Here is a 25,329-nt window from a genome sequence, read left to right as displayed (position 1 = left end):
ATTTTAAATTACTTTTATTTTTAGAATTAAAGGAACTGCAAGCAGGCTTCAAAAGCATAATGCTATAATTGATACTCAGTGACTATGTAGTTATATGTTTTACATGAGACATTTAATGGGCTTTTTCTGTATTTTCCCAATAAGTGATCCTTATTTATTCTAAATTTCCTACTTCACATGTTTTCAACTAATGCGGAGACTCCTTGATTTTTCCAATCTTTCAAAACATGCAAATGCATCACTAATACATCTTCTGTGATAAAAGAAGGACCCCTCAAATCGATGCAGACACCCATTGATAAAAAAAGAACAAAGAACATCGCCCCATCCTTTCAAGATTTAAGAATCATAAAAGAAAAGGGAAAGGAGTTGAAAGAAAAGAAGCAGTTCCTTGAATTCCCGAACCAACTTCCTTTTTGGTTGAGCAACATTTCTTACGGTCTGAATCGTTTCCCATTCCAGGCCCGTACCGAGGAAGAGCCAAAGATCGACAGAACGAGTCTTTGGATCGGTTCTGAGGTGGTCATAAACTAGATCCCTTAGAGGGCGGTTGTGGATAGGAATCCTGGATTAAGGAATCGTCTGCTGGGCACTTCAGTGTCCTGTTAAAGAGTTCTTTTATTTCTCTTGTTCTCGGATAGGTGTCTCGGAGAATTTTTATGACTCCTTTTTTGTTGAACCGTTTGTATAGAGCGATTTTTCTCGTGTTCAATTTTACTTAACACTGAAAGAGAGTTGTGCGATGTAAAAGGGGTGGATTATGGGAAAATTCTACTATTTTTGATGGCGAAAGGTGTAAAAATTTCAAGATTCGAGACCATATCAGATATAGAGATATCAGGGATCTCCATGGAAGTTATATTGTTGTGGAAGGCATATAGAGGCATTATTTTTGATAGAAATACTTTTTCCTAGGAATTCAAAATGAATTGTTCAGATGAATTGGATTTTTGCATGTCTGCATATATGTCTGAGGGACGACATTCAATCTTTCTTTTGGGGGGGGGAAAGAAACAAGACAAAATCAATTCTTTAGGGGGAAAAAAATATTTCGAACGTTTTGAGAAAAACGAGAAAATTCGAAATGATTTCGAGAATCTTTAAAGCTGGGATAAGCATACTAAAACAAACAAGTTGTATAGAAAAATTCTGGTGATAGAATACTACGCTACTTGCATATTAGCAGTAAACAATTTGTTATTATGATTTGTTGTTACGATTGTTTTATATTTATTGTTCTTAAAGAAGGAATGTCAGAACAGGCAACAGTAAGTTCTTTTGGAACCAAAAATAATAATGCTGTTGATAGAAAGTACATTAGGTTAGGAGTATGTTTTCAATATCTAATATATATTTTATTCTATCCTTTTTTCAAGGAAATACCTTAGGATTCACAGGATAAATCAGTTAAACGCACAAGAAGTTGATACATGCATTTACAGTTTTCCTTCCATGTTAAGGACTTTGCACTATGCTTGACCCTAATAATTAGACCCATAAAGGGATAATTATGGTCATATCGTAATTTACAAAACTTTTCCTAAAAACACGGCTTGATTAGTGAACGGGAAAAAGTTCTAGAATTTAACGATAACTCTGATGATTGCAGTGCCTCTTTGCAGTTATAAGTAAATACTTATTACCATATACTGAATACTCTGAAAGTAAAAAAAAAGAAAAAAAAGTAATTATTTCTTATATAATACTCATGGCATTATGATTAATGTGCCTTAATTAATATCATAGGCAATAATTATTCAAGTATTCGCTCAAAAGCTGAGCTCCATTTGTTGAGGAAAGCGTCTTTTGCAACAAGTATCCTGATGATGAAACAAGTCATAATACTGCCCAAATTTGCTTATAATTGTTGAAACAAACTCATAGCTGCTTGCTTATTTAAATTAGTTTTTTTCTCTATATTAAATATATTTGTCTACTATCATAGCACATTTCTGTTTTGTATTGCGCATTTCATTTAAATTCAAATACAATTTTGTAATATACACAAGTCTCACAGTTGCCTAATTATTTCCATGTAAACCATTTGTTGCAATACTTCTCTTACTTTAGATTTTGATGCAATCCTTTCAAATTGCATTGTATGTATAAATACGTCCCTTTCAGAGGTACTAAAATAATACCTTTATAATGCGATGAACATAAATAGAAATAATTAGGAAGTAATATTGCTGACGTTTGAATTTTCCTTCTCCATCACATCTTTCAGGAACTTTGTATATTGTTATACCATCTGTTCACTCTTGTAGCATTGATAATATTTAAAATATATCATTAACCAATTAAGTGCTGATGTTAGAGCTTCTATTTTCTATTAAAGTTTTCAGAAACTTCGCATATTTTTATATCATATGTACTCTTTTGCGTAGCATTGATAGCATTCATCATTAACCAATTGTGTTCGACGTGTATACACATTCATCTAAATCTTAATTTGGCGCGGTCGATGTGTAATATTTTATTTAATACAATGAAATCTTATTCTCTTTATCGTAATTTTTTGCAACACTTTCCATGCAACAATTTGCATTTCGTTTGACAAATATACATGTCATTGTTTGACTTTAGAAAGAGCGATTTGAGGGATTAAAAAATGAATTCACTAGTTAACTAGTTAATACATCATATGTGCATGTCCGATGATATATGACGATGGCGAAATCTGTACATTGTTGTGAAAGTTATGATAACTCCAATGACATTTAAATATTTATTATCAATATCAGATGAAATAAAGTGCTTCAGCAGCCTATTTGTAAATGCCTATCAAATTTTGAACGGAATCTATTACGAGGAAATATGTCTGTACGATTATCCGAATAAAAGTTAACAAGAGAACTGCAAATTGAAACAGTCAGTAGAAAAGAATTGGTACACTGTTTTAACGTATGTAGCAGATTTAGAATAAAATTCTTCAAGGCATTGACTGTTTGCCTCTCTTAGCTCTTACATACGTATAAATGTGATAATTCAAAGAACATAACAATTAACGATGATGCAATTGCCTCACAGTTTTAATTTAAAGCGCGGATCTTCACTCATTCCCAGCCACCTTTTCATCAAGTTTTGAATGACCTTTGTTAGAATCCTCTTTGTTTTGAATCATTGACACTTTGACAAGCCTATAAACGCGATAACTCAAAAATGAAAGGACTTTAATATATGAAATTTGGTATATTATTTTGTGATTGTCATTACAATTCTCTTCAAATTTAATTATAATTTTATTTCCTTTAATCGGAAGCAAATGAGGCACCAATAATACATATTCGATCTTCTGGTACTTGTAAATTAACCTCACGCCAACAGTTCATCTACAAAGATCACACGTTATCGGGGTTTTATGTAAATGTTGTTCTCCATTAGAATGTGATTAATTATACACGAATGTATGTATAAGAGATTATGTGAGAAAGTTTCAGGAAGATTTTAAACGGCTGGATCAATTTATTGTATTTACAGATTTAGAGATACTCAGGTATAATTTTAATAATTTTGTTAATGTCACATGTTTACCATCAATCTTGTTAAACATATGAGTTCTAGCATTCAGGACAGATAGACAGACTTAGTTTTGTGAAAATACTATTTTTTGATTCCGAGAACTGTAAACATAGAATTTTTTGACAAAATATTGATTTCGAATACTTTAATGACTACAATAAACACACACACGCACACACACACACACACACACACACACACACACACACACACACACACACACACACACACACACACACACACACACACACACACACACACACACACACACACACACACACACGTAATTTTACATCCCATTGCTCAGAGCTTGAGAGCCTGCTGTATTTACAGTTTTACAGAAAGGGTATGAAGCGCTTTAGGAAGTGGATTAGGAAATAAGAGGAAGTTTTAGCATGAAATTAATATGGGTTAAATTAAGATAAAAATTGGGAGTCAATTAAGATTTAAAATCGATTTTAAAATACCAATACATAGATATGTATATATATATTCAGTCCAAGGAGTTAAAAAAAGAAATCCGAATATGTTATATAAAGATTAAAAGAAAACATTCGTGGAATGTTTAAATAAGTAAAAAGTTATAAAAAATCTGAAAATGGAATAGAAAAAAAAATTATGTTAAAGGAAAAAGAAATATAAATAAAAATTCCAAGAATACACATCTTCATTGGGTTTCTATTCAATTACATAGAAATTTTAAGATCAACTGTGTCGAACTCTCTTGCACATTTATTGAAAGTAATCAAAAATAAAATGTTTGAAACTTACAAAGAATAAATGTATGACATTTAATATGTGAATGTTTATACAGTCTGAAAAGTAGGACAAGTTTATGAAAACATACTCCTCTACACGGGAGAAACACATCTAAGAAATAAATGTAAGCTCGTGAAGTTTATATATCAGATGGATAACGTTTGAAAAAAAATAGTATAAGCATCTGAAAATAAACTAGAGACATATTTTTCCTGGAAGGGTATTTTGAAATGGCAATTTTGTTATTTAGGAAGTTCTATCTACCGTAAAATAACCAAGTTAAAATATTTCTACTGGAATGGTTTCCGTTTGAAGTACCTTTTTGAGAGTTTTTATCATTAAATTTTTGCATTAGCCATCAAATATTCATTTCACTTTCTAATATTTAATTTACTTTTCCCTATGAGATTTTAACTCAATATGCATGGAATGACATGCAGAATTTTATAAAATATGTTTTTTTGAATTTGAGTTTTTAAAAATACATTAAAAAGTTTACAGCAATCAATTTCACAATAGAATTGTAATATATATATAGATGAAGTAAAGATATTTTTTTACACCTTTGTAGATTTCTCAACATTAACACAATGATGCTCTTTGGAATACAGAAAAATAAGCAATAAAATAATGGCTTGTTTTTTCAGGAAACGAAAGTATTAATGTACAGTTTTAACTATTTAATAACTAAACGTAATTCTAATCATAATTGGGACATTTTCGCTACTTATTTTCTTCGAATTTTCTACTTTCGCTAAGAATTTTTTTTCTGTGTAAGAATATACAAGTTTTTTTTAAACCGAAAAGAAAAAGAAAATTTTACAAAAATTCAAAGAACATTACTAAATATTTATATAAATATATTAGATCGATCAATGTGTTCTAAATCAAAATACTTGTTTAAAACAAACAACAACAACAAAGAAAAAACAACATTGTAGTACTTTTTGGTATTCTGAGGTAAAATATATCCTTAAAATATAAATTTGTCCTTAAAGTATAAAAGTGTGTCTTCATGGAAAAAGTAAATTCAAGATAGTTTAGTTTAATTGCACAGGAAATTAACGTTAATCAAACATAAAACATATTTCAAAGTTTTAATTCTCATTTTCACATCCAACACAAACAGCAATAGTAAAAATATAAAATTTAGGATGATATTTGTAAAAAATCTACATAATCAATATGAATTTTTTTAATTTTTACTTATGGTAACAGTGAATCATCTAAAATCAACACTAAGCATTCTGAATTAATTTCTGGGTGGTGTGGGGGGATTAGCAATCGGTTGCAGCATGTCAGCTGGTCTCTCATTCATAATAACAGAAAAATGCAACTTGTTTCTTGGTAAAATTTTCTCAAATATAACAGCATTCTCCAATATTCTTATTTTATTAAAATTTACGAAAAAAAAAGAGGTTGAATTCTTTTCATCAAATTTTACAGTATTGCAAATACAGATAACTAAGAATGAGAGAGTGAAATTTAGTCATATTGGTTCAATGTAATTATTTCGCTAATTGAACGATTCCTTCATGATTCCAATTTCTTGGTTTGCATGAAAAATATTTAGACGCATTTTTTACATATCTGCAACACTTGGAAAGTTCTGAATACGAAATAAAATGCTGCCTAAACTAGCATACGCATGATCTTAAATACAAGTAGTAAAAATTTATTTCTTTTTGATTCTTCTAATGCATATACGATATTATGGGTAGTAGCAGGACTATATCCTTCATAAAGCAGCTAATTATCTTGTCAAGCTGTTTAGAATGGATTACAGAGAAGGTACATTAATTGTACTCCCAATAGGCTCCCAAAGGTTGAAAATCCAACTATCATTAAGACCTTTTAAAAAGTCACTGTTTTAATTATCCTGTAATTTGGCCAACGTGACAATCACCCATCACTTATTTTCTTTCTTTCTTTATTTATTTATTGACTATTTAAATTTTGTAAATTTACGCATTTGTTATTAGAGCTACGATTACAGATATACATCGTCAATATCGAAAAACATGCATGTTTTTGTGAAGAATTTAGCTAATTCAGTGACTTAGGGCAATCCCTTACTTAAATCGCAATCCTTATGAAGAAAGTGGGCAAATGGCCTATTTACTAAACGAAGAAAAATATTTTGTTATGTATTAATAATTAAAATATTTTGTTGTCATAACTTTGATAATTTTGCAGTTATTCATTAAACCAAAGTTCAAACACATGCACTCGTTAGAATCATATAATCAGATCCTAAAATAATAACATTTATATGATTAAGAATGTTGGTGTCTTATGTCCTACAATCTATAGACGGTAGGATATAATTACGAAAGAAATAAAAAAAAAACTAATATAAGATACTTGTATACTGTTTGTTAAATTTAGATGGAATTTATATATTTCAGGGAATTAAAATGCTAGGTTCCTTAAATTGGTTATATAAACCGAAATAAACATGATTCTAAAATCAGGACTGCTCTGCCATCGCCATTATTTTCGTTAAAATTTCCGATCTTACAAACTTATTGTGCTTATTTAATTGTAGTTGGAGTATATAATTCATCAAAAGAATAGTAGTTTCTGTATATGCCATTGAAAACCAGACGGTTTTTACTTAATATTACTAATACCGTGTTCATATCCATTTATTTCCAAATATGAAAGGAAAGTGGCAAAATTAGAATAACTACCAAGAAACGAAAAATTAAAAAGAAATTAAATTAATACAAAAACTATACTCTTTCTCTATAAATAGTATATAACATTAGATGTTCAAAGACTTTAGAGTCATATCAAGTGCAGCACCAATCGTAAAAATTTAAAAAAATCAATTTTTGTTCATCAAGAATGAATTAAACTACAGCATCATTGCTACATGAACACAAATATTTAAATAACGAAGACGGATATCCTAAGAGGTTCATTAACGGCATAATTATCTTAAATATTCTGAACATGCAGAAAAAATATTAAAAAAATCATCGCAATTATGCTTTCTTTTTTGAGGTTAGATTACAACGCAGTAATTAGCCGGGTTGAATGCAGGATACTGCAACTTCGATACTACTATATATTGCAAGACCTTCAGCGGTGCTGACTGGACAAAAAAATTACTGATTGGAAAAAGTAATGCTTTATCAACCTAATCCAATTTGCCTCATATTGTATAAAAATATTGATAAATTTACTACCCAATAAGAAATTTGCAAATTATTAATTAAACATTTTATGCATTAAGAGACTTGCTACTAATTAACTAAATTATTGAATATTTATTTATAAATGTATTAATTATGAAATGTATGATTTAGTAAGAGATTTATTTCTTTTCAATTAAATTTGCAAACTATTTATACAAAAATTGCATTTTTTTAAAAAAATTATTAACTATTATCACAGAAAATATGTCCTCCTAGATTGTATGGTGGTTAGACCTATAATTACGGTTACTACAAACTCTATGAATTCCAAAAGCATAAATTAAACATTTGCATTGATTAATGCATAATTAGACAAAAATTAAATTGAATAAATAAACTGCAGTTTGGTTAAAAGATATTAAAATCTCGATTACATTTGCTTGTTTAAAAATACAAGGTGAATTTGATCTAATCCGTCATATAAAAGAGAATGATAAAGCCTATGTGAATTGTAAAACATTACAGCAACTTTGTCCTATCTCTTGCAGTTGGCAACTTATAGTGGGTAAAAGAAATATAATTTCAGTCAGAAAAAGGACTAATTTTAAAAGCTCCTGACATACCTATACATAAAATAAGTGCATATTATGAAAAGGGAAGGAAAATCTTATAAGATGAAATTACTTTCATTAGGATACCTAGATTTAAATCAGAGATACAATTGCAAAAACTATCAAGAAATGCAACATTAAACTGTCATAAAAATATTTTGTAATATTTAATTTAAGTTTGGAAAAAGATGCGGAACAGCATAAATCAATGGATCCTGACAAAAAGAAATTGGTTGATAATTAGTATACTGAATTTACAAATCATGATTTTCCAGAATTAAATCATTGTTTTCATAAAATTCTGAACTAATAAATCACCTTATTTACATTAATTCATTACAAACTAAATAAAATTATTTCCACTTGTATTTTAATATCAATACTAAGATTTTCTGTGGAAGCAATATTTCTGTCTAGCAATTTCCATTTGTCCAGATTAAAATCATTCATTTCTCCCATATTTTCCAAACAATTTTATACAATATTATATAAATTGTAAAAAAAAAAAAAATATTATCTGATTTTCTATTTTAAATTTCTTTTTATTATTTATTTATTAGATTTTATGAATTTAAATCTAACCTAGTCTGGCTTCACTTTTTAGAGTATTACCATTCAACCAAATTCACATCTTGAATATCTATAATTAATTCAAATTGATTTCGAAGAATGCTTGCATGACTGTTCGTTTATATTTTGAACTGATTTTTGTCAATGTATTTTTGGGAATATTCAAAAGTCATGAAATGCGCATTTCGAATGAATCCAGAACATATTTCCATTTCCTCACAGATATTCTTTTTAATTATAGGCAGGCTTTAAAACTCAGGCAGAACTATATAAAATAAGATCTCAATAATTATCCAATAGTCTCTTGAATATACTCAAATTTTGACCTGTAGTCAAGTGAACGTAAATGGAGTCCGAAGGCTAATGTGCCTTTATTTCTGCCCCCCCCCCCACCTACAGATTTCCACCAGTGGTTTAGAAAGCTCAAATGAAGGCCAGACCGTTACATTAGGTTTTTGTTTTCCTGACGATATCTCTCTTTAAAAAGTGATATAAATGAAATCATATTTTGTTAGAATGGCACTTCTTGAGACTGACGCTCTGAATATCTGTACCCTTTTTACTCTCTTCCCGGTCTCTACACCATAGTCACTGATATTCATTAAAATAATTATGGTAATAAGGGACTTGCATCATGAATTGCCCACAACAATGCTGGACTATCCCTTTTAATTTCAAAATCAACCAAGATAGTCCGGAGGAGAATAAAATTATGATATTTATCTAATTTCATGTCTGGAAACTAATACATTCAAAGAAATAATCGTAATCTGTTATCATAAATTATCTTCAGTAAAGGTGAACATTATTTTTATGGTAATCTCAACTTAAAATCATGCAGCATCAAACAAATAATAAATCATTCAACAATACCTTTCGTGTCTTGAAACTGGGACATTCATCAAAATAATGTCAATTTAAACGGCTTACAACCTAAATTACCACCAGCCATGTCAAAAACTCAACCGAAAGAAAGGAATGTGGAAGACGATTCAAAGCTTCCAGGGACATAGGGACATTCATTCCACTGAGTAACTTTTCCGTATGACTTTCCTCCCACATAAAAGAAACGGCTGTCTATGGACAGAAAAGAAGTTCATTACGAAATCCTTCTGTAGTCCGCTAATCTACTTGCTTTCATGTTTTCCGTCGGCCTCCATTGGGTAAATACAGATGCAATCGGGCTTTTCACTTAATTCTCTCTGACTGGAGTTTATTTAGCAAGAAGAAGCTCTCCACTCTTGTTGTGTGGACATCCGGCCCCCCTCTGGTGGCTCAGGGCCTCCCGGAGGGCAGAGAAGCCGGACGTGACGAGGAATCCGGCAAATGATGCCTTGGATATATGACCACTATAGTATTCAGCGGAGTTGTCTCTGCATGGAGTCGAGGCATAGGAACTTTATTAATGAGATCGTACGACCAGTGGGATCGGATTTGGAATAGTTATGTATTCTGGGATAACATACCAAGGATGAATGAATCTGATGTGGAAGAATATCCAGTTCAAACTTGTGTAAACTTGAAGCAGGGATGAGTTCGCAATGTCACAGAAAGAATTTGTTAAGAAATGTTCCTTTTGAATTATTTTTAGAGTAGACGTAAAATAAAAAAAAAAAATATTATAATTTTTTTTTAATGTGAATGAAATGGAAATTAATTGAATCTTGAGAAATTTGAATTCATTCGCCTCAATTTGATGTCGTTAGAAAGAACAAATGCATGTCGTATATTGTTTAATTCAGAATTTTAATTTATTGTAGCTTCTTATTATTTACATATTTGTCATATATTATATTATGATACAAGAGTATCACAGATTAAAAATTCGTTGGTAATCAAAATATAATTCCTATTTCTGTATTGAAGGAAAGAAATGGTAATAAAAAGGCTAAGAATATTATATATTTAAAGTAACTGGCAGACTAAGTAGGAGGCATTAATAGAAATGTTTTAAGTGATTTGAATTTTAATATTATTTATGATACATATACTACCAGCCATAAAACAATTTTTCATGTGCGGAGATATCAGCAGCAAAAACTAAATAATTTAATGAACACAAACCTCCAGTATAGATGATCCACAAAGGCACGGAACGACGAATCTCGAAATAAATTTTGTAATAGTAACATGTAGCACTATAGTAATATTTAGTGTCTATATCCTTATATAGTAATATTTAATGTCTATGTCCTTAGTTTTGTAATAGTAACATTTTAGTGTATTCAGAACGAAAGTAGGCTACAATGCAAGTAAAATTTCATTAATATTCAGAAGATGAAAATATCTTAATGAAGAATGAGCAATAGATATTAAAAGCACTAAGAAAAAGAATTTTTTTATTTTTTTTTATTAATCAATTCTAGAATCTACTGTACTACGTACAATATTTTTATATTCTTGCATTCTTTGCATGTGAGATATTATATTGCTGTTTTCTAATACATGAATCATTTTAATTAATGCAAATCAAAAATGTTTTGCATAATTAATCCATTTACGATACGAGAATACGAGATTTAGTTCCATTTCGATATTTGTTTTAGCTGCAAATACTTCTAAACGTGAAAACAGTTTGTGATCCCCTTGTATTTTTCATTTTTAATTAAAGTTCCTATATTATCTTTCTTGTGATATTTATTATAGTTTAATTATAATGTTTCTTTCTTTATCTTTTACAATTTTGTTGACCTCTATATTTGACAAAAATAATTTTACAGTCCTTGTGTAAAGCATAAATGCATGTTTTTATTTTTATTTTCTATATTAGGTTCTCAACTTCATTAGTACTGACAAGCCTCAAATACTCATTCAACGAAATTGCGGTTGGTGCCCGAGAAATCTGGATATCATTTAGAAATTCCTTCTCTTATTTGTTAAATGTGAATCATTGAATACCCGTTGCCTGTCTTTGTTCCCTAGAAACTCTCAAACAAATGGGATTAGGGAACAAGGAAATTTTAAGAAAATTCTCAAAAAATATCCGAGCATACATTTGCTTAATAGCCATCAACTTGGAAGAGTCCTCTTTTGTGCATCAACTCCATAAGAACACAGATAATCATTGTGTGTTTTGGGCATGGGGTTTAGAGAATTTGTTCTGTCTTTGAAAAAGACATTACAGATTGGAGAATTTGGACTTTCTTAGAAATAAGAGGGATTAAATTAAACACTGCTACCATTGCATTTTTCCAGGTGTGCAGGGAATTTTTCTTATCAATGAAGACAAACATTCAGGTGTTTCAGTATTCTGAAGATCCTCAACTAGAATTATTTTAAAACTGAGAGGTGTAATAAGTAACTTGATTTATAAATTTAAATTATGGAGTGTTGTAATAATTTTTTTCTGATATCCGATACTAAATAGTTACTATCATATGGAATGAAAATTTATCATACATGTTAAAAATGATTAAAAAAAATCAAAGATTCCCTCGGACTACTACCTCGGATTTTTTCCCCAATTCTTATTTTGCATTTAAACTGGTGCTTTCTAAATATTTATTAATGGTCGACTGACTACCATATTTACCCATCACTTTCACCAAAAATTTCCAAAACTCTGCTTCAAAGTGCATTCTGTTTGAGTGAAAAACAGAATACCTTAGACACAAACATTGTTTCGATTTTCCCAATTTTTATTTCATGTAAAAAATTCCCTGAAATTGGCTAAATTCATCTACTTATAAACTTCTACTACTTGCAAATAAAATTGCTTTCTTCGTCACTTGTAGTGCTTCGTCATTATTCTTTGTACGATTATCATAATATTCACAGTGTGAAAATACGAGTTTTAAAATTCTTATTTTAAATGTCATAATGCTTGAAAATGGTTAAAAAGTTGCATCTTTTCTTGCATGTCTTTTTAAGCATTTTGGCTAGAAAAGACATGCAGGCTCCATTTAGTAGGAGTTTTTTAAACTAATTTGTTTTCTGGAATCTTTAAAAGGATTCTTTGAATTGTCTTTCAACAAATTTTCTAATCATTCCTTATTTTAGATAAGGGAGTATAGTGCTCTGAATAGGTCAAGTATAATTATGATCACTTAATACTATATGATTTTTCAATCATATCAAATAAATTCTTTCAGAAATTGTTCAAAATCTGAAATTTTCTGGAAACAGAGACAGAACAGGATAATGAATATTCGGTACATGCTGACTCAATCGTTACATTTGTTTAGTAAATGCAAATAGAACAGCAGAGTTAAAATTTGGCAGTTCAGAAATTACCGAAATATCCTTAATAAAAATAGTTGCTTTAGAGATAGATATAGAGAAAGATTTCTTATAGAGCCCATATAAAGCCTTTATTTTAAAATAAAGGCTTTAATTAAAAGGCGTAAATAATTTTTATGAGGCGTATAATAATTTAATTATAAGGCGTAAATAATTTTTCTGAATTTGCTTTTGTCCACCAAATTCCATTTCATTTAAGACAATAATCTTAAAAGAAGTAACTTAGAATATAATGTAACTACGAGAAATCTCATATGAAAATTCTCCTGAGACAGAACACAATATTGATGAATATAGGATTATATGTATGGGGAGTTTAATCACGAATAAACAGTGTGTGCCACTGTTGAATTACAATGTATTTATCCTTAGAATGACAATATGTCATCGTATAGACGTTAATTTTAATTCAAAGATGTAGTTTTCCCTTACATAAATTGTCCGCACCCATTAGAATATTGGACCATAACATGATAATGATATTATTACATTCTTCTAGTTGGAAGAGTTCAGTATTACAAACCAGAAACCTCCAACAGAATTTATGTAAAATACATAGCGTTTCAACTATGTACCATTGACTTGATTATCTGATTGCATATGAGGGAATAGATGTGCCAAATGCGCAAGTTTTAAGAAATGCTATAGAATCAAAATGTTAGTGCATATATATCCTAATTTAAGCAAAATATAATGAAGGAAAAAATTAATACTATACCCCGAGTATAATTTGTTGTTGGATGTAATCCATTGATGGCAATTCGAGTTGAAAAATTTAAGTTTTTCCTTGTGACTTGCCTCCTTTCCCTATGCCATCTTTGCAGGCCCATAAGTTTTCAAGATTGGGATTTCGTCTCCAGTTTACTTTCCTACATCTAAACATAATCCAAAATTAAAAGACTCATATAAAAATGGATTTTTGTCCACACATATAATTAAAGGCATCAAATAAGTACTCCATGTTTGGAGAAAAAAGGAAAGAATGCATTTCATATGAGAAGACAAAGGTAAATTAAAAATTATCTAAGTAAGTTCCTTTCATAGTTTAATAGTCATAAATTAAATATGTATGAGCCAAAATCTACTGAAATAATAAAATATTAATGAATTTACAAATTTAGGGAAAATATTAGTTTTTATACTAGAGAAAATGGATTCTTAAAATAATCTCTTAAAATGGTATTTTTGAGAAATTAATAATTGCAGTGCTTTATTTGTTTGAAAATAATTTAAAGTTTAAATTGTGATTAATATAGATATGTGATGTGATCTGTTTTTCTTTTCAGTATTTTTATATAATTATATTTGGAATAAATGGGATCATATAATGTAATACAGAAAAAGTTATATTTCAAGAACAATTGAAAATCAGACATTATTTATGTGAAAAAAAACAAAATGTTGAATTCTTTGAGATACAAATCTATATTTGTTTAGACGCGGATGTAAAAATTCTGCTTATGTTACATAGGTAAAGCCAGTAAGAAAAAGTTAGTGTGCTTGGTCTTACTATTCATATAATAATGTTAGGAAAAGATCTAATTTAAGGGGAAAACAATGAACATGTAGTAAGCTGAGAGAATTGAAATGCACAGTCCCTTCTATTGTCCATCAATAAAAGGGACATTTTGAAATTTTCACAGAATAGACAGGGACTATAACATCTTTGAAAAGAAAACCTGCTTCTGTTTTAAATCATGTCCTGAAGGCATACCTTTATTCCCAAGAGAAAGAATAGAATCAAGGAAGAAAAACTATGTAAAACAAATCTCCCGTATTTCCTCTTTAAAAAAATTTCTTTTTTTATATTTTTATATTTTTTTTATTTTGAACGGAAGTATTTCTTTCTTCACCATCCTTATTTTCAAGCAATGACTGGAATGTTTGTTTTTCATTTTTACGCAGAAATAACGTTATTACAATGAAAGAGATGGGAAGACAGTTGTTTGCTAAAGATGGTAGGTTCTGTTTTAGTTATTTCACATAAAAGAGTACAACCTTTCATTTCTTTTTTTACCTTTCAGCAGTATAGTTTTAAAAACTTCTTTTTATACTCCTTGTACCGAGTTTCAAGAATGTGGTTGCTCTTTCTTTGTTCCTCGACACGTTTGAAGTAAAAGAAATTCAGTCTTAAAATTTGGTGCTATTTTACAGATGTTATTCTAAAATTCTGCTAAAGAATATCATTATGTATTATTTTGATGCTCTTTCTTTAAAAGACATGCAAACAGCATGTTTACGTAAGAAACCATAGCAGATTACAGAAGAAATGATAGCCTTATCATCTATAGGAATAACGTGGAATTTCTCTTATGGGTATATTTGAAAAATTTTACAACTTTATTCCACCCCGGGAGGTATAATTTGCGTATAAAAAATTAGTGGTCAGAAATACGTCCGTTTACATCGCAACACGGAAGAGAAAAAAAGATCGAAATTTTTCCCTCAGTGTTTTTACACTACGAGATTCTGATAGGGATTTCTCTGACACGTTTCAATTTAGGTAAGGGAATTTTAGGTATCTTTAAAATAGTGTTGCAAGTATTAAGAATTTTTATTCCTTCACTTGGAGTGTGAGAACTTGCAGTGCACTTTATAGAGCGCGCGTAATAAGAACATTTAATCATAAGGAGATATTATTATTATAAAAACATTTAAGGAAAGGGAACATTTTAGCATGAAGTTAATATGGGTTAAATTAAGATAAAAATGTGGAAATTTATTAGGATTTAAATTGCAATTAAGATATATCATTGCACACACACACACACAGATATATATATATATATATATATATATATATATATATATATATATATATATATATATATATATATATATATATATATATATATATATATATATATATATATATATATATATATATATATATATATATATATATATATATATAATTTAAAATTTTTAATGGATGAAAAGATTAAAATTCATCTTGCAACTAAATTACTTTAAATTAAGCCTGCGTTACAAAATTTGACGATATTTTCTTTTAATTCGATGCCAATATTTAGTATTAATTAAATAGATTTTAGTACAATATGGAATAGCCAATTCATAAACATTGTATTAAAAATTTTATTAGGTTTTTCATTTTCCAATCTTTATATCTGAATTATTCAACCCATAAAGCATGAATGCGAGATCATATATATATATATATATATATATATATATATATATATATATATATATATATATATATATATATATATATATATATATATATATATATATAGTTTCTTATATCAAGATATTAAAAATGTTTGAATGTGTATTAAGAGGGGTATGAATTGGCTGTTACTACTTCCATTTTTTAGAAATTTATTTGTTGTAATTGTTCATGAATTAGAATTGTTTTCCGGTTTCGACTAGCATTCGACTGTAACGTTTCTTAATGCAGAAAATTATATCACAAAACTTATAAAATTTAAAAAAACAATTAAAATTTAACCATTATTATAAAGCAAATTTCCTTTTTTTTATAACTTTCTTCTTAATTTTCAGTACAATAATTCAAGTTAAAATTTTTTATCACTTATCTTATGAAATATTTTATAACTTCATGCAATTTTTTTCTCCATTGTATTTAAGTTCTTGTTATCTACATTTAATCTAAAATATTACAAATGCTATTTTAGTTTCGTTCTGACAATGTCGATTAAATTAAATTGTTATTGTCAAAATTCTGTTCGAGCAGCAATGCATTTTGTTACTATAGGCTATTACTTTGTTCATTCACACTCCTGTTAGCAATATTTAATTTAAAATGTTTGTAATGTGTTGCTTTTCCTTTTCAACAAGTTGATTGAATTAAGTGGTTCCTGTCAATGTTCTTGTAAGAACAGTGATACATTTTGATTCGGTGAATCTCCTAACATTTCAAAATTAAATATCACGCTTAGCTTGTTCGAAAACTAAATTTTTTCTCTTCCACGTTATGCGATTTTCTTTTTTCATTTTGAAAGAAAAAAAATCAAATGTGTATTGCTGTTTTAACAGATGCTTTTTTTTGTTTTCTTATTTCATAAATGGTTGCTTATTTTCTGCTGATAAACTTATTTGCAATCTGTCGTTACTTTTTTGTCCATTCAAATTTTGATGTTAAAATGTTTTCCTTAACTAGATTTACAAACCTCTTGATAAAAAAAAAAGTTAGAAGTAACAAAATTCTATATTGAATTCATTTTTCTCCTCACTTTTAATTTTGGTCTCTGTGAGGTTCCACGAGTATGCAGAATCTTATTCCATCCTAGCTGAAGTCAAGCAGATGTCAATGCAAGCTGCCATGAAAGGAATTCACGCAGAAGATTATCAAAACCGGATATTATTACAAATTATTACCTGAGTTCAACAGATAATCAAAGAGACCAGCCAGAGATCATCAAAGATCGTCCGGTTCATCACACAGAAGAATAAACCACTTCAGGAAGATCTCATTTGAACCATCCATACACAAAAGTTTACAGATACATTGGCAATACTTTAAAAAGTTAACGACATATAGTAGATAGATTATCTTTTTTTAATTGATTTGATGAACAGTTACTAATTAAATTCCAGAAAGATAGCAATTTCCAGAAATTGGGGAATGATTTCTTTAAGAGTAGCGATGATAATAGTATTCTTAAAGAATTATTTAATTTGTTATGTTTCCCAATTAATTGGTCATTTTCTTCGTTGGGTTTGCGAAGCTTACACTCTTTAATATGGTGATTATCTTTTCCACCGTCTCCCCATACTTCATGAATATGCAAGCAATACCCCGATCTAGCCAGAGGCCATGCCTAAATGCAACCCTACCCAGCACGAATGAAGAAACCACACTTAATATTGGACACTTGCAAACAACAAAGGATCCTATAGAGAGAACACATATAGGTCTTTTAACATTACGAAAAAACCAAAGACAAAAGTTTCAACAAAACGTTCTTACAGAAGATTTAATGACCAATCTTTAAGAGTTCTTCAATGTCAAGAAACATCTAATTTCTTGACCATTTGAGTCTGTGTTCTCCCCATAGTGCACAGGCTTTGATCAAAGTATGAGTATATGAATAAGAAGTTACCATTTAAGAAAAATGTTCTAGCTCTCTAGTGGGTATGGTAATGTTATGAGGTAGAATTATCTGCAGCATAATGATGTGTCATATCTTCTACAGCTAGATTACAGCTGTGACCTCTTAAAAATCCGAATTCGCCTACTGCTGTTTAAACTATAATCTTTAAATCGCATTTTACATCTAAATACGGCTTCTCTTAGTTGCATTTAAGATGAAAGTACTGGTATGTTTTTGATTTTTCAACTGTATATTCTTTTCGATTAATTCATCTTGTATTCCTGGAAATGCATATTACATTTGCTGTGTTCAAACTTTACCTCTTGGTGTAAAGTGGAAATTTTGGATATAAATTTTTGGTTCATGAGTAATCCTTTTATTTAATTATAGTTCCAAATTCCCTTAACGAGTAATTTGAAATTTAGAAATGTATGTAAATATACGGACGTATTTTCTCTAATATTATTTACAGGTGATAAAACAATTCTGAAGATTTCATGGTTTTATTTTTGTAAGAATTATAAATTTTTTTACACAACTTACAAAAGCCTATTCAGTATAATAATATATATTCATGTAATATAACGATTAATAAAAATTTGTATTTTACAAATAATTTTATTAGAATGAATAGGAAATATATTGAATGTTTTGTTATTAAAATGACAATTTTATTTCAATAAATTTAAATAATTTTTGAATTTTTATTAATAAAATCTCTGCTGCAACATCTTTGTCACATTCCAGAATAAAATGCCTGGGACAATATTTGTAACTTGGAAGTTTATTTAAACATTCTGATATCTACGAATTTCTAGTTTGTAATTAAGTATATGCCGTGCATTTGTTTTAAATTCCATGTTATGCAATAAATGGAAGGAATTAATTATGCCATCAAATTTTAAATACAGTGAGCTTTCAGTTAAAAAGAAAGAAATTAGTAAATTGATCTTCTTCTAAAGTAATTCTTTATAATATCTTTTCACTGATATTTTCTTACATCTTTAGATAAAACCATTATATCAAAAAATTCTTATTTACACCAGATCAATAAATACAATTTAAAATATTTACGTTAGGATTCACAAAAAACTAAATTAGAAACGTTTAATCTTTACAAATGAAAACTGATGATATTGCTAACTTTTAAAATCCTCGGGATAATCAAGATCATCTTTAAAAAGAAGAAATCTGGTGAATTAAACAATCTGTAAGAATTATTTAAATTACTTGGTACTGTTTTGTTTCAAAACGTATTAAAACTACCTGAAATAGCTTCGAAACAAATAAAACGCACAGTATTTGACTAATCACCTTTTTTCATAGTCGTTGATTAAATAATAAAATAGAACTATACTCACTATGCTAATTTAATCACCAATTTCAAAAAATTGTACTCAGTTTATAACATTTTGCATACAGAAAATTACAAAGAATGAGTATTTCTTTTATGTTAAATTTACCAAAGGATTTCAAAACTTTTTGCTCTTTTAACTGCCATTTTTTTTCTAACAAAATAAATCCACGAATATTTCTCAGCTTTCTTGAAAGTAATTGCATCGAACTAAATCAAAAAAAGAAAGAAAAAAGAAAAGAAAAAAAAGTAACACTGCTATAGGCCTCCGTTGCCATTTTTATTTTTCTTAATTCTCGTCAATATTTATTCTTCTTTCATAACAATTTTTTTTCCTGGACTCTCACCTTGTGATAAAACAGAAATTAAATTTAATGCCAGCAGAAAGGTCGAGCCGGAAAACTAATTATTTAGGACCTATAAAAATCAAAATCTCTAGTGGAGTGAAGGATACTATTATTTTTGGCAGGTAAATACCTGAACCGTAGAATAACACAATTTGTGAAATAAACTAAGAAAAATCGTATTAAGAAGCTTGCTCTTTCAGCATATTTACTGAAGCAGTACTGTTGTAATTAATTGTTTGGGTATTGTACGGAATGAGCTTGGGTTAGCGAAAAAAATCTCATGGGTTTTCGATGTTATAAAGATTTGCTTTTTTTTAATAAATGGTTGAATAGTTTCTAGAAATGAGAAAATGTTCATGTTATATAATTATTTCAGTTAAAATGTGATCTTAATTGTTTTCGCAATATAAATTTTAAAGCCAGATTAGTTTTTACGTGCCCAAAAATTATGAAACATTTTAAAGATTGTACATAAATTCTTCAGAAATTGAAAATAAAAAAACAACAACTTGGAATGAGTATTTTTATGTATACTAAAGTGTATTATGTATTTCAAGTATGCGAACTATAAATTTTAGTTTTAAACTCATGCATTTTTTTAAAATTGAAATTTAGACAGAAAAAATGTTGAAATATCTGTGCGATGGATAAACAGCAATTTTGAATGGAGTAATGTTTATTTATTACATCAATCTTGTAAATTCCGCGAAAAATTATTTTTCCATTATCAATATATTAAAAATAGGCGACAAATTCAAAGCACCATAACAATTATAAGCAACAACAATAACAATAATAACAACAATAATAAGCTCCAACCATAACAATTGTATATCGATATCTTCAATTTTTATTTCATCTGAAATAAACGACACCAATCGTCAGCTGATGGTCATATGAATTTTATATGAAATTAATGGTTTTCTTTTTTCCATTGGTGTTCTTCCAGTCACCTTTCATTTATGAGAAAAAAAATTCAAACTCATTACTTAACAATACATTATCTTAAGATCTTGTCAGAGTTTCCTAATTAGAACCACAAAATAAAATATTTAATGTACAGATTTTACCATTTCTATTGTTTACGAAATCCCATGATTCTTACATACCCAAATTCTTACATTCTTCGCTTCACTTTAGACAGAAATTTCAAATTAAACTTATATGGAGCCCCCAATTTCAGCAATGGGCTGATATCGGCAGTTTTTATTTTAATAAATTTCTTCACTTTGCAAGAATAATTAATCAATCAGAACACTCTTTTATATTATACACACTTTTTCAGGAAATTATAGGTTTTTGGATGGTGGTTGACTATTATTGACGCATTTAAAAGTCATGAGCTTTCATGGGAAATTAAAGTTTTTGAAATTGGTTCTGCTTTTAGGACTGGTGAACTCTGCAGTAAGTTTTTCACCACATATAATTAACGTGTAGAAATAATGATTTTCTCCCTTATTTTTCTCGAAGGCAAAGCGCTGGTAGACAGGACATCACTGATGATGTCTCTCATGAATCTATCTATCAGATTTTCAGTTTCTTAGATTATAACATAAAATACATATTAAATAGAATTTCATTTCTGTATGACGTTTAGAATTTGTCTAAAAATAAAAACATATTATTTTTAATCCAATTAGGATGATGAAATGAATGTGGATTTTAGGCTTCTAATTCTGCAGATTTATTTCAAAAGTTTGCTTGGACTTTCCTTTCCTATCATCCTCAGAGTCATTTAAATAATCACAATTTTATTTTATTTTAACCCTCTAAAACGCCATATTTTTTTAATTATGATTTAGTAAAATATTTTGGAATTCAGAATGATTTAAGAAAAAAAGGTTCATTTATCTAATTAGATAAATATAATATAATTAATTTTTCTGATTCAGTAATAAACAAGTAACAGATCAAGTCACACACCATTTTGTGTGAGATTAGGAATTGAAGCCTCTAAGTTTCTATGTTATTGAAAAATTAGTCAGAACTTATGTCAACCTACATAATTTCATAAAAACTGATGAATTTGGTTGGAAGCATACTTCCCAAGGCCCTAGAAAGGGTTAAAGGATGTTTGTTATAAATTTCCCTGATATCATTTGAAACATCGAGTGAGTAGATTATCTTCATCCCGGCTCTAAGCGAAGTATAAGTCTTATATAACCGATAATCTTTTAGGGGATTTCAATTTCATAACAGGAATATAAATTCCAATTCGTTAATCTTGAGATTCTTTTGACCATTAAATATATTTGACAGTTGTATCAAAAACAGTCATGGCTTATTTGGAAGAGATAATTCTGCTTTTAAGTCTCAGTCAGCAACAGTGGACTATTCTGGCAGTGATTTAGTTTGATATAATCCGTCTTAAATAGCTCCACTTTTGAGACAGCTAAACGCTTCTCAACATTTACACTGCATTGCGAAATTTCATTCGTGTGTCTCAATGGGAGATTTACTAGGATTAGAATCTATGAAATGATAAAGTAGAATTAATTGAGAAATTTCAAATGAAATATTTCTGGAAATGATTTATTATGGAAATAAATTTAATTCTAATTATACGAAGGTCAAAATGACAATTAAATATGACAGAAAATTTAGCTTTTCGAATGACTTTAAGCCTTAACTAAATTGATGTTTATTGAAGTTAATAGACAATTGTAGAAAATGTTCGTTTGAACAATTTGAGTTATATTCTTGGAGTCACTAAAGTATTTAAATTTTGATAGATTAAATTTTGTAAGGAAGAAATAGATTGATAGGAGTCATTTGTTTCAATTATTTGAGATGTGACTGATATACATTTCATATTATAGTTAAACGAAAAATAGACAAAAAATCTTTCAATCTCCATGTTTTTCATTTCTAACAAAATATCAGATACAATTCAATTCTAAATATAAAGAAAATGCATTGGAATGTTTTATTTTAGAAATTTTCAGTTCCGGTGCAACTAATGAATGCTATTCAGATATTCAGGGTCATAAAATTCGTGAAAACTTCAAAAATTCATAATAAAATAAATATTACTTGAATAATAAAATTCGGTTCAGTTTCGATTTATTTGGTTTGATCTGAGAGACATCGGATTTTTAATCAGATAGAAAAAAAATGAATCCAAAATTAATCGGAAGAGAAGACTCGAATGCTATCCTATGACAAACACAAACAGAAAATAAAACTGATCACAATATGGTCGATGGCAAATTTTATTTCAATTGGTCGAAAGAAAGGATCAAAATTACAAATTCGATTTTCTGGTACATGTTTATTAACTCATAAGTGTCTGCTTTCTTCACTCTTTAAGAAACACACAATTCTTATGTGCAAGAATCTGAAATTAAAAATTTGAACACCTGAGGCACTGGCCCAAGGACCGCAGTTTTATGCTAGTGTTGTGGAATAAAGCATTTAATTACAGAGTATGAGAGATAGTTAGGGGGAGACGACGCAAGCCTGGATTATTTTTTTCTATACTTAATTATGGTTCTTAGATATATACATATATAAAACTCCATGCGCATAACAATATTGACACTTTAGTTTGTTTAAATTAAAATGATATTTTAAGTTTTATTTTTCTAAGTTTATATTTTTAAAGTTACTAACTCACGTTTTATAGTTTTAATACTAACTCTACAGACTACTTAAAACCATACTATGTGAAGCATAACTTAGGTGCAAAATAGAATTATGCACTTTAGCCTCTTCTTTATCTAGAGACGTTTAACCACCTATACATTTTTTTAGAGTAGGCTATTTCCAGAGAATACGGACGCTTGTAATAAACCATAAATTAATGGTATAAAAGTTTTAATGAATGGCAGGAATTTTTTTAAAACGTTGCTGACAAATGTCTAAAAATGAAATTATGTTTTTTATCTAGCAAAAATGGAATTTTCCATATATTTATCCAACAGAAGGTAAGTCAGTAAAATTATACAAAAAGTCTATTCTAATCGAAGTCAAAAGTTAATTGCTAAATCATAAGAAAAGAATATATGCTTCCAATTGAGAAAAAAGTATTGAAAATGGCTTAAAATTATATTTTATTTTGGTTCATTAATAAATGCAATTTATAAGAAAATAAAAAATAAAAATATATGATTTTTTTTAAAAAAACCCTCGTTTTATTAGTTATATTTAATAAAATATTTTTAGCACACAAACATTTTAAACGTAAACTATGCCACACTATTGCAGCTAAAATGTAAAGCTTTATGAATAACAATATTTTAGATGTTTTTATCCATATCAATGGCATCTAAAAATGACCCTTTTATAACCATAAACTAGTTTTCAGTCGTCGGCATCGATTTGATAAATAATCATGAAATTAAAAGCTTCCTAATACTATTATTCCTTATCTAAAAAAAGACATTTTCTTATTTTTAAAACGTTTATGTGTCAGGAATATTTTATTTAAAATAAATTTTTTACTGACTAAAATGTAATTTTCAACGTTAAACATTCTTAACTTTTAAATAATGCGATCCAATTTATCCCCGGCGAAAGGAATTTTTTGGGAATTAATAGCACAATTTTATACTGAAACAATTTTATGAGACAAACAGAAGCTAATGGGAAGAAACAGCAATTTCTGCTAAGAAACTTAACTTAAAAAGATGACCCCGATTAAAGCAACAAATGACAAGATATCGTGCATCGTTTGTAAATAACCGGTTCATATATATGTCATCCGCATATTGGAAAAACATTTGTTTCATTTCTAAATTTCTTGTTATTCGACATTAGTTACTTATTTGAGTATTGCGCTATTTTTTTTTTTTATTCATATAGCTATCATGAGGCTTAATGAAGGTTTTTAGTCCATATCACATTTTTAAAAATAGATGAAGGATACATAAACATTTAAGATCATGGCTAGACACATGGTAATCCTTAAACTACATCATTTAAAAAAATTTCCCAGCCATTGGGCCAAGATGTATGCCATATCTAATGAAGTATAAATTAATTTTTGGACCCTGAGTCTGATACATTATATACACATATAATTAAGACTCTTTCTCCAAAGTCTCATGACATTTGTATTTTTAAATCCCATACTAGTTAAGTTATCCATGAATCACTTCATTAACAATATTTTAAAACTTTAATGGCGATTGATCGTATAAATAAATTCCGTATCTCAAAGAGTGCTGGAATCGAGACAATTAGCACTAGTTCATTCTTTTTTTATATTTGATAATTGCATTCCTTATATGTATGGTAATTTATTCAATATTGTCGTAATTTAGTTTGCTAAACTATTGATAGCAACTTTTAATGGACTCAACATTTTCTTTCTTTTTTTAATTTTTATTCATCCCATTTTACTGATTTATCAGCATATTCTTCTTACATATAGAGAGAGAGTCAAATAGTTGTTTTCGCGATTCATTGCTGATTGCGATCCAAATTGAAAGCAAAAATTAGTCTGAGAAAAAACTGACACTTTTAGACACATGTCAAGTGCTATTTCGAGATATCTGATGCACTTTTCTATTGGCAAGTGAGAGAAGAAAATTTTTGCCGCGATCCGAAAGCTAATGATATTTCATGGACTCGTTAGAGACTTTAATGAAATTAATTCTTCTGTGGCGTTTGTTTATGGCTGTGAAATTGCTTCATTAAGCGCCAATTCGAGCCGGAAGCGCTTTAAAGTAAAGGGAGGAACTCAACAGGGACAGATTTTTAAAT

The 25,329-nt window shown here is 28.7% G+C and overlaps 1 protein-coding gene across 1 annotated transcript in view; it reads right to left on the bottom strand.

The window, feature by feature from the left end:
- LOC129965626 (class A basic helix-loop-helix protein 15-like) overlaps window positions 1–25,329 on the bottom strand; it is a 528,564-nt gene that overhangs the window by 1,750 nt on the left and 501,485 nt on the right. The gene's annotated exons all lie outside the window — the stretch shown is intronic.

The sequence above is a fragment of the Argiope bruennichi genome, chromosome 1 (assembly GCF_947563725.1).
Source record: "Argiope bruennichi chromosome 1, qqArgBrue1.1, whole genome shotgun sequence".
Taxonomy (NCBI): domain Eukaryota; kingdom Metazoa; phylum Arthropoda; class Arachnida; order Araneae; family Araneidae; genus Argiope; species Argiope bruennichi.
Note: the sequence above shows the minus strand (reverse complement) of the source record. Positions and strands in the feature narration are given on the sequence as shown.